Below are 11176 nucleotides of genomic sequence, written 5' to 3'. Positions count from 1 at the left end.
GAACTTGCGTGCCAAAACCTGCTCGACTTTTTCCTTCTTCGTTTTCTCACCCCAATTNCATTTATACTTTGCCGTCATATAGAACGCCTTAACTAAGTGGATCCACTAGTCTATGCTAAAAAGCACTTAAGGATTCATCTAAATAGTATGATCCTTTACTACCCATGATGACTACATGGTTTATGGAGACTTGAGTTATTATGAACTCGCATCCCCATATAGGTGCTCAATACTACTCCCAAAAGTATACTTAGCTCATATGTTTTTAAAACAAAAACTTCCTTCTTTGGTTTGAGATAATTACTCAAAACTTAGCTTAAAAGCTCTTTTGGAATCGATATTCCCTTTATTGCTCAAATGTGAAAACATTTCTAACTCTTGGGAATACTTAGTTCCCGTATAATCTTTGAAGAAAATAACTTTTACTCTTACTCTTTACTCAACTCAGAGCTTAAGTCTTAAAACAAAGTTAAAACGTTTGTGAAAGACTTTTGAAATACTTTATGAACTTCTCTTGACTTGATTTTTAACTTCTAGACTTGACTATTAACTTTCCTTGAATTGAATTATGGATTCAAGGATTGTGATTTGTGATAGGAAAGATCTCATGATGTTTAGGAGTGTTTTTAGATAGCTAAACATGATAAAAAAAATCAAGAAATCATTGTCTGGAAACAAGTCCGCGATGTGGAGATGTATTTAAATATTTGATTGCAAAATTAAATTTTGAAACAGAGGAGTCTGTGTCCTAATCGTGACGTAGAGGTGATTTTTGTACACTGGGGGAGCAAGTCCGCGACGCGAACTTGCGTGCCAAAACCTGCTCGACTTTTTCCTTCTTCATTTTCTCACCCTAATTCGCCTAAATCCGATTCTTTTTCTCAATCCCTCTAGATTCAAATGCCCAGTATATATGCACAAGAATCTAACTCAAAATAACTCTTAAATCAACATGATTCCATCAAGAACTCCACAATCCCATCAAATCTCAAGAACTAAAGCAAACTTCAAGAACATAATTCAAGAATATCATATTTTCAACTTTCTAGGAATGAATTGCGCTGAAACAAACATGATTGGCATGTGGGTGAATGAACCCAACGCTATGAGAGTCTCATATACCTTGTAGGATCGAATCCTTGGCGAATTCCACAACCAAAATCGCAAGAACTTGACGAATCTTGGGCTTCTCTTCTCCTTCCTCCTCTTTTCTCTTCTCTCAAAGCCCTAGAGTATTTCTTAATTGTGTAAACTGAACTAACTTAGTTTAGACTCCAAATAATTTACTAAAAACGGATTTAATTAATTGGGTAAGGAAAGACTAAACTACCCTTCAAAAATCCGGATTAGACTTTCCTTATTTGAACAACCCAACTTCAAATGGGCATATCTCACTTATACGAACTCGGAATCGTGCAAACTCAGCGGTGTTGGAAAGATTATTCCGAGATATTTCCTACGATATCTAGAAACACACCTAACTCATCTCGAGCTAGGAGTTATGGTTGCTTGAAGTTGGCCAAAAACTCAACTTAACATACTTGACAATTTTCCAGATTTTCATATTCTTTCCAAAAATGACTATTTCCAATTTTTAACTTCTTTCTAGTTCTTTCAATTAGCGAGATGTTACTGTTATGTTCAATCTGGGAATTTTAAACCTTAATTAGGCTTACATAAAAGCGACTTCTTTAGTTTGTGCCACACCATTTGTTTCTTTTTCTGTTTTCTTTCTTTTTCTTCAGAGAAAGATGAGAAGCAAAGAGAGAAAGAGTGCAAATGAATGAGTATTTTTTTGTGAAATCGAATGTTGGTGACTTATGTATATATAGTTATAAGTTGAGTTTGGGGTGATAAATAGAGATATGATTGAGTAATTTTAGAGATTTAACTTGAATATTTGTAGTGCACATCTTTAAATTTTTTATTAAGGTGTCATTGGTTCAAAAATTTAAAGAAGAGCTTTCAAAAAATCAATTAATTTTTTTCTTTTGTAAAAATTTAAGTATATATGTATATACTGGACACGTGCGATGCACTTATATGCCAATCTAGCTCCGATTAGAAAAAAAAGTTATACTTATTCACTTTTTAAAAATATATATATTTTCATCATCTACTCTTGGGGTGCAATATTATACTAGGAAAATATTTATTTCATTAAAATATTAAAAAAAATAATTTAGATGGTTATTGGTGAATAAGTTTGTTACTATTTGGTGAGTGATTAGGCAATATCCTTTTTACCTCTTTAGTGAACTTTGGATTTCCCTTGTTATGGACTTTATGAGTTCAATCTCCTCCTTAGATTGATTATCCATTCTTTCTTCTAGTTTTTATTTCTCCCTTGTCAAATTTTTTGTGTTATCCTTTTTTTATTCTATCTTTTTTCTTTACTTGTCTAGTTTATTTTCTCCTACATATTTGAGTTTGTATAAATTTGTAGCTAAACATGTTTGCGGCCCTTCAATTATTTGGGAGCCCTTTGCTACACAAAAATGAATCAGCTGGTCAAGTTAGTTAGCTTTATCATATAATTAGCTGTTAGTTATGGGTGCTGTTGAATTAGTTAAAAAACAGTTAGCAAACTAAATTCTTTCTCATTTTTATAAAAGACATTGTATCATTATAGATCGAATTGTTAATTCAAAATATTGCAAATTACTATTGAAATTCTCTTCTTCATCTTGTATCTCTTCTTCCACCATAGCTGAATAACTCGAACTATTCCACTAAGCTCATGTCCAGCTCCTAAAACCTTGGATTCTATCTTGAATCCTTGTCTTTAATTCATTTCACATATTTGTCCTCCAATTTTGGGTGTGCACAAGTAGGCACTTAAAATTGTATAAAATTGAACAAGTAGACACATGAATCCTATGTGTCATAATACACATAGGATACCACATAAGATGTAAATTGCCATGTAGGATGGAAAAATAGGATACATGCATACACATAGGTAATGTAAGACTGAATTTATAATGATAGGTTAAAGTACGGGAATTTTATACCCCACGAGAGCCCTTTGGTTAAAGATGAAAAAATACTTATTCCATCCTTCTCCAGACACAAAATTGAAAAGAAATTAGTAGATTAATTATAAGGCGATGCTTTCCATTGATCACCCCATGATGGATTAGTAGGATTTGCTATAAGACTTGTCTTAAAAACAAGTTACTGTGATAGTCAGAGACAAAATCAGTGACTTCTTGTGTAGAAATTCACCATCACATTCTACATTAAAATCTTGCTACTTTATACCATTATCCACAAATCAAACAGAAACAATGACAATATAGATGTAAGGCAATATTCTTCAACAAGAAATTACTACCTAGTCAATACCACGAAATCTTCAAGGAAACTAAACTTTCCACATACAATGTCTTACGTGGCCCAAAAGGTGGAACTTGTGTCGACTTAAATTCAGCGAAAAAAAGGGTAAAGCCCAAAAGAATAAGGAGATAAAATAAATAAACGAAAGTTTTTAAGTCTGGCAACAGGTGTTCGCAGTAGTTCAGTAGAATTAAAAAAATACGCAGTGCAAAAAAGAAAAGAAAGGAAGATAAAAGAAGGAGAAGAGAAAAACAGGAACTTTATCCCCGAGCATTAAGGTAATTACTCTCTTCTTCTTTTTTATGAGATTTTTATGTGATTATGAGTAGATTTTTAGGGTAGAAATGTAGAGAAACTGTGTTGAATTAAGAAATATAGCCCTAGGGTTCTTATAACAAAACTTTGATTTGGGGATCGAATAACGATCTGGTTTAGCTAAAATTTGACGTGCAAGCTTATTTTATTATGGCTGAGCATAATCTGAAAGAAAAATCCAGATTTGACTTCGAGGGATCAGAGTGACATTTTGACCCGATTTTAAGACAAAAATAAATATAGCAACGTGGGTGCCGTTAGATTCGTATTCTTATGAGGATTGTGGATTTGAATAGACTAGATTCAAAAGAGTTACGGAAGGACAAGTTCATAATTTGACGTTGAGGTTCGATTTGAGGTGAGTAGAGATTTCTTACTTCTTTACAGTGTCAGCTTTGATGTATTAAATGAATTTGGGGGTAATGAATCGTTTTCAGAAGTACTAGATTCTAAAAACACCTTTTTATTTTCTATGTTATTTCCTTCTAGACAATTTTTAAAGTTTTTTAGACTTAGTTCGTATTCATAGATACTCTTATACTAGTGCTATCAAGTCTTGAGGTAGTTTGATTATAACTTATTTATTCAGCACTTATATGAGTTAGTTGCTTAATTCAATATATTTTTTGCGGAGTATCTAAATGGTTAAATGGTATATAGAGAAATGAGGTTCACCCAAGGGACTGATAGGTGCCCTCATGGCCTAATGAGATTTTAAATCGTGACAACAAGGTATCAGAGCATGGTTCATAGGTCCCATTAAGTACAAGAGTAGAGTCTAGTAAATTCTTGTGACTTGGTGCCGAGACATTCGTTACTTATCTTCGAGAGTCTATGTGACTTTAGAGAACTTCGATTCTTTTATTTATTATCTTGCGTATGTGGTTCCGTTTAAGGTTTAAACTTCATTGTTTCATTCTCTCACCAATAGGAATGAGACATACTAAAATTCGTATCCCAACGACAATAATGATGCTATGGGGTATAATGTGAGATATTATAATATGGCTAGTAAGATAACTGGGCAATAAGCATTGTGACTTTCAATAATTCAGTAATGAGATAATAGTAATGTCTCGAAGACAAGTCTAAGCTTAGAAGGATCAATCAATTAAATAGGAGTGTAGTGGCAATGATAAGGCATCGATGAGAAGTAAAGGAATGACAAAAAGATTAAAGTTGATTCTTTGTGATGAAGTTTGAGGTAGTAGGAATTGTTATAAGATTTGCAACAAATATTTCCTTTCTATCCTTTGGAATGGAGGTGTATTATAAAGAATTAAAGTAATTTAAGTTGGGTGACATAATGTCATGTTGGCATGATGTTCATTTAATGGAAGCCACGAGGTTATCTTAGTATAATATGTGGAGATAATAAAAAGCTAAGTTGGGTACCAATTAGCAAGGACATTCAAAGTGGTGATTAATGGTAGGCATTGGCATATTGAACTTGTGAGTTATCCTTCAATTATTAAATCGAGAATCAATAATATTAGTTAAAACTAAGAGGGTAAGACGATTCGTTATTTAATGAATTTTGGACAAGAATACTTGTATGAAACTATGTGAGGAACATTAATAGATAGATGAGTATAGTGGTAAAGAATCACTCTACAAATCATGGACCAACGTTGTGATGGTTGAAAATATTATATCGATAGGTAACTAGCTCTATTGGAGTAACCAAGGTTGTTCTAAGAGTTATTCACTATGCTCTCGATCTTTTGCAATTTTATTTTGATCATGAATCTACATCCTTTTGGATGGATATGCTTCATGACCATTTTTTATGTTTATATGTATTTTTACATCCTTAGATGGTTCTTAGTGGTGGATAGATTACATCGATCTTAAGTTATTAATTTGGTAGCACAAGTTATGTGGATAGACATAATTATTCTGAGTATGATAGACATTGATGTCAGATTGAATTTAGATTAACTTTCTCCATATTATGAAATTGCAGACTGTTACGCAAAGAAAATTATCTTAGATATTTTGGGTACTCTTAAACTAAAGTGGTAGGTCACTCCAATATCTATCTGAGGAAGGTAATATAATTTTCAAAGGCTCAGGATATGATTGAGAAGGAATGTATCACCTTTCTAGCTTATGTTTGGGATACTAGTGTTGATACTTCTCCAATAAAGTCAGTGCCATGGTGAACGAGCTTCTAAAGGTTTCTAATTGGCCTTCTAGGAATTCCACCTGATCACACTATATTGATTTTTTCTTGTAGTCGAAAATTCAGGCCATTCAATCCTACCATATCGAATAAAATCAATGTAATCGAAGGAGTTATGATATTTGTAGAGTAAAGTCTTTATTAGGCCCAATGTTTCCCACTAGGATACTCTGATACTATTTGTGAAGAAGAATGATGGCACCACAAGGATGTGCATCAACTAGAAACAATTGAACAAAGTGATTAATAAGAACAAATATCATATTCCACATATGATGACTTACTTATTCATTCGGTAATCTCTAAGATTGATTTTGAGGGTTGGTTACCATCAAACGAGGGTTAGGACAGAGTATATCTTTAAAATAGCCTTCATGATCCGCTATGACCACTATGAGTTATGGGTTATGTCTTTTGGGCTGACTAACTCCCCAACAATATTTATGGAGTGGATGAATAAGACAATGAGGTTCTATTTCTATTTTCTTTGTCACAGTCTTCATCGACGATGTTTTGATATACTCTTAAAGTAAAGAGAAACATGAGCAATATTTAAAAATTGTACTTCAGACTTTGGAAAGGAGCAACTTTTTGTAACTTTTTTTGTAAGTGTGAGATCTATCTCTTTGTAATATTCTTGGGGCATGTTATGACCAATGATTTGGTATTATAATAGATTCAAGAAAAATTAAGGATGTCAGAGTTTCGATTAGGTCTATTTCACCTATTGATCAAGGATTTTATGGGTTTGATTGGTTGTTAGGGATGACTTATATTTTATCGTGTCTCCATTGAGAAAACTTACTCATAAGAATTTGAATTTTCAATGATCTAATAAATGTGGGGTGAATTTTCATAAACTTAAGCCATCGTTGGCTTCAGCCTGAAGGTTTCACTTTGTAGTATGATGTTTCACGGATTGATCTTGAGAATGTTTTGATGTATAAAGATAATATAATAATGTACGCTTTGAGGAGGTTGAAGGTATAGATGAATACTACACTACTCATTATTTAGAATTGGCAATGATGAGTTCTGCTTTAAAAATTTGAAGACATTATTTACTTGGAAGCATTGTGAGGTATGCACGAATAATCATAGTATTCAATAAATTTCTAGTCATAGGGATCTTAATTGAGATGGTTAAAGATACTTAAGAAATATGATATTACTATATTATATCACTCGAGCAAGACAAATGTAGTAGCAAATTCATTAAGTTGAAAGTCATATATATGGACAACTTAATTATGTTCCAAATGGAATAAATGTTCAATTTTTGGCTAATAGATTAGCAAGACTTGATATTTCAGAGTCTTATAGATTTCTTGCCCATATTGAGGTACACTTTCTTCTAGTGAATCAGATCAATGCTATTTCATTCAAATATGAGAAGTTGAATATAATTCAAGACAAGACGTTAAATGGTGAACATGAAGAAGGAATTTTTTATTCAAAGGGTGTTTTGAGAATTAAAGGTCATATTTTTCTTTTAAGAGTTGAGGATTTGACTAAGTTAATTATGGAAGAGACTCATGGTTCTAGATATTCTCTTCATCGCGGAGTAGCAAAAATGTATTATGATCTAAAGCATTATTGGTGATGTCGAATAAATACAAACATGTAGAGTATTCCTCTCGTTGTTTGAATTGCGCCTAGCATGTAAAGTATAAGCACCAGAGGAGGTGGTAAAACTCAGAGGATGCCTACACATGAGTAAAAGTGGGGGTGAATGCCATGAATTTTGTGGTAGGATTGGCAAAGAAACTTTGATAAAGATAGATGATATTTGACTTATTGTAAATAGATTGACCGAAACAACTTACTTTATGTCGGTTCAGACTTCATACATGCAAAAAAATTAACTAGAAATTACATCCAAGAGATAGTATGTTTTCATAGTGTGTCCATTTACTTCATTTCAAATTGGAGTACTAAGTTCACAATCAATTATAGAAGTCTATGAAAAAAGAGCTGCGTTCTCAAGTGGAGATTATATAACTTTTCATCCACATACAGATGATCAGTCCGAGCGGACTATTTGGATGTTGAAGGATATGTTATGAATGTGTGTGATGTATTTTTGTGGTTGTTGAGACTAGTTCTTGTTGTTAGCGGAGTTTCGTTATAACACTCATTACCATTTTAGTATTCAGATGGCCTTATTTAAGGCTTTGCATGATAGAAGATGTCATTCTCTAGTTGGTTGGTTCAATGCATTCGAGGTCAAGTTTCAAGTAAAGATTTGTTGAGAGATTTCTTAGATAAGGTCAAGTTGATTCAAAATAGAGTTCTTATAACTTAGAGTAGACAAACGAGATATGTTGATCAAACAATTTGTGATTTAAAGTTCATGATTGGAGAGAAGGTTTTGGTAAAAGTATACTCATGAAAGATGTTATGAGGTTTGACAATGATGGCAAACTTAGTCCAAGGTTCATTGGCCCAGTGTTTTTGGGAGGTAGCGTATGAGCTCGCTATGCCACTGGACTCAACATATATTCATTCAGAATTTCATGTTTTGCTGTTGAGGAAGTAATATATCGATGACTTTTATGTGATTCAATGGACTCAATACATTTAGACAAAAAATTAGCATTTGTGGAAAAACCTATATTTATTATGGATAAACAGGTTCGATATCCACTTGGAAGGTTGAGTCCAACATGCAGAGTAGATATACCACACTATTTGACATTTCATGAACTTTCTTTCTCTTTACATTCACGGACGAACATTATATGACATTAACAACAATTTTCTAGTTACGAGTATTCATATATATGACACCCTCGTTGTAACCTTTACCTAGCTCTTTATTTTCCATCTTTCTCTCTGATTTTTAGAGTATCACGTGCCAGGCATGGACTCAAAAGTCTTTTACTTTCTTAGACTCCATATCAATTCAAAATAGGCTAAACAAATAATGGAAGGAGTATATCATAAAAACACGAATAATTATTTTTCAATGTTGATCGATTAAAATATTCCTCAATTATTGATCATCTTTTATGCCCTTAACAATTTAAGTTAAGTAAGGATAAAATTGTAAAAAAAAAGGTAAAGGAGTATTCTAATTCATTTTGAAAAATAGTTTCTTCAATTTGTAGTGAGAAAACAAAGAATAAGCCAAAAAATATTTGACAAGGCAAATGAGTATCTTAATTTATTTTGGACAATGGTTCTTCAATTTGTATACTTTAAACACCTCTATAAAAGAATTCATTTGTACTATATTATTCATTTAAGGAGTTTCTAACTCGTTTGTCTTTTTGCCTCAGAGACTCCACCATGTTGTCGTGCTTAGGTTCTTACCTTTCAAGGTTTTGTAATATTGATTTTGGTCAATCGGCGGACCTCGGCGATATTGATATCCTTGCGAGAGAGACAGTGTTTCGTGTCAATGAGATTGAAGCTCTTTACGAGCTCTTTAAGAAGATTAGTAGTGCAGGGATTGGTGATGGCTTAATCATGAACAAGAAAGAGTTTCAATTGGCTATATACAACACAAATGCGAAAGAAAACTTCTTTGCTGATAGAGTATTTGACTTATTTGACACAAAGCGTAAGGGAATTTAGGGCTTTAAGGAATTTGCTTGTGCACTTTCTATTTTCCATCCAAATGCAGCTATTGATGATAAGATTGAGTTTTCTTTTCAACTATATGATATCAAGCAACAGGGTTTCATTGAGAGACAAGAGGTAAAACAGATGATGCTTGTTGCTCTTGCTGAGACTAATATGAAACTTTCAGACAATGTGATAGAGAGCATAATTGACCATACTTTTGAAGAAGCAGATACCAATCGCGATGGAAAGATTGATAAGGAGGAATGGAGAAGTTTAGTCTTGCGTAATCCTTCACTTTTGCAGAAGATGACTCTCCCATATCTCACGGACATTACTACAATGTTTCCGAGCTTTGTCTTTCACTCAAGAGTTGAGGACGACCTGATTTGGGATTGAAAAAAGGGATTTGCTTTTTGTTTTTGGATGTTCAATGGATATATGATAACATTATGTTTGCTTTTTCTATTTCTCCATGTTCATTTTCGACATTAGGATTTAAAAAAAAAAACGGTTATGTTTGTTCTTTTGTTTGATGAAGATGATACTCATTCAACTTCGTTATTGAATTCTTATATGCATTGACAATGTTAGAACACTTGTTTCTAAGTGCACATTATGCCTATGATGGCTGTGTTTATTTATTTTACCTTTTGTTCACGACATTATGGGTGTGTTTGGTATGGACGAAAATGTTTTTCAATTTTTTCATGTTTGGAAAATGTTTTCCAAATCAATTAATTTTCCTCAAATTTAAGGAAATTACTTCCCTTCAAGATTAAGAAAAACCTTTAAATTTTTTTTCTTACCCTACTCATACCTCGTACCCAACCCTCCCCATTAAAAATATGTTAATTTTTTTAGATTACAAATATATTTTTATCGTTTCCCCCAAACCCCCCCCCCCCCCCCTCTCAAAAAGAAAAATTTGAAAAATGTTTCAAATTTTGTTTACCTCACCCAACCCCTACCACCCCTACTCCCTACCCCACCCCCTCAAAAATATTGCTTTTGAAAAGTATTTCAATTTTTTTAAAAAAATTACGCCACTCCCCTGCCACCCTGTCAATTTTTTTAAAAAAAATATTTTAGGGAGATATTTCAAATTTAAATTTTTTTCATTTTTTACGCAACCCCGCACCTACCCCCTATCCCCCCCTCCCCCGCCACCCCATCAAAAAAAATAAAAAAATATTTTTGAAAAATATTTCAAATTGTTTAAAAAAGTTAATTTTATGCCACCCCGTCCCTACCCCCACCCCCACCCCGTCAAAATTTTTATAAAAAAAATGTTTTTGAAAATAAAAATTCATGGGGTTAGGTCTTAGGTCTCTTAGGGTCGGATTTTCGAACGGTTATCGGAGTCTTGTCCTAGTATGGGTGTGGGGATCGGGTCTTAGATCAATTATCGGGGTTGACTTTTGAATCATAAATTATTTTCCTAAAGAGTATTTTTTAGTGTCAAGCCAAAAATAAAAAATATATTCTGAAGCCAACCAAACATTGAAAAGAGTTTTTCAGAAAAATATTTTCTACTCATCAACCAAACATGAGAAAATAAGTTAGAAATCGACTTGTTTTCCAAGAAAACATTTTCTAGGAAAATATTTTCCATGGAAAAACATTTTTCTTCGTACCAAACACACCCTATAACTCATCAATTCATTATATTTTCGAGTAATTGTTATCTTATATGTGATTTATAGATTAATTACACATTTAGTTTTTTTACGTCTTTTCTTATTTATTAAAGGTGTTTGTGAATGATAA

General features: G+C 32.8%; 1 pseudogene; it reads left to right on the top strand.

Moving 5' to 3' along the window:
- Nucleotides 1–9130: 9130 nt before the first annotated feature.
- Nucleotides 9131–9805, top strand: LOC125847044 (calcineurin B-like protein 3; annotated as a pseudogene).
- Nucleotides 9806–11176: the final 1371 nt, after the last annotated feature.

Source organism: Solanum stenotomum, chromosome 12, assembly GCF_019186545.1.
Source record: "Solanum stenotomum isolate F172 chromosome 12, ASM1918654v1, whole genome shotgun sequence".
In the NCBI taxonomy this organism is placed as follows: Eukaryota; Viridiplantae; Streptophyta; class Magnoliopsida; order Solanales; family Solanaceae; genus Solanum; species Solanum stenotomum.
Note: the sequence above shows the minus strand (reverse complement) of the source record. Positions and strands in the feature narration are given on the sequence as shown.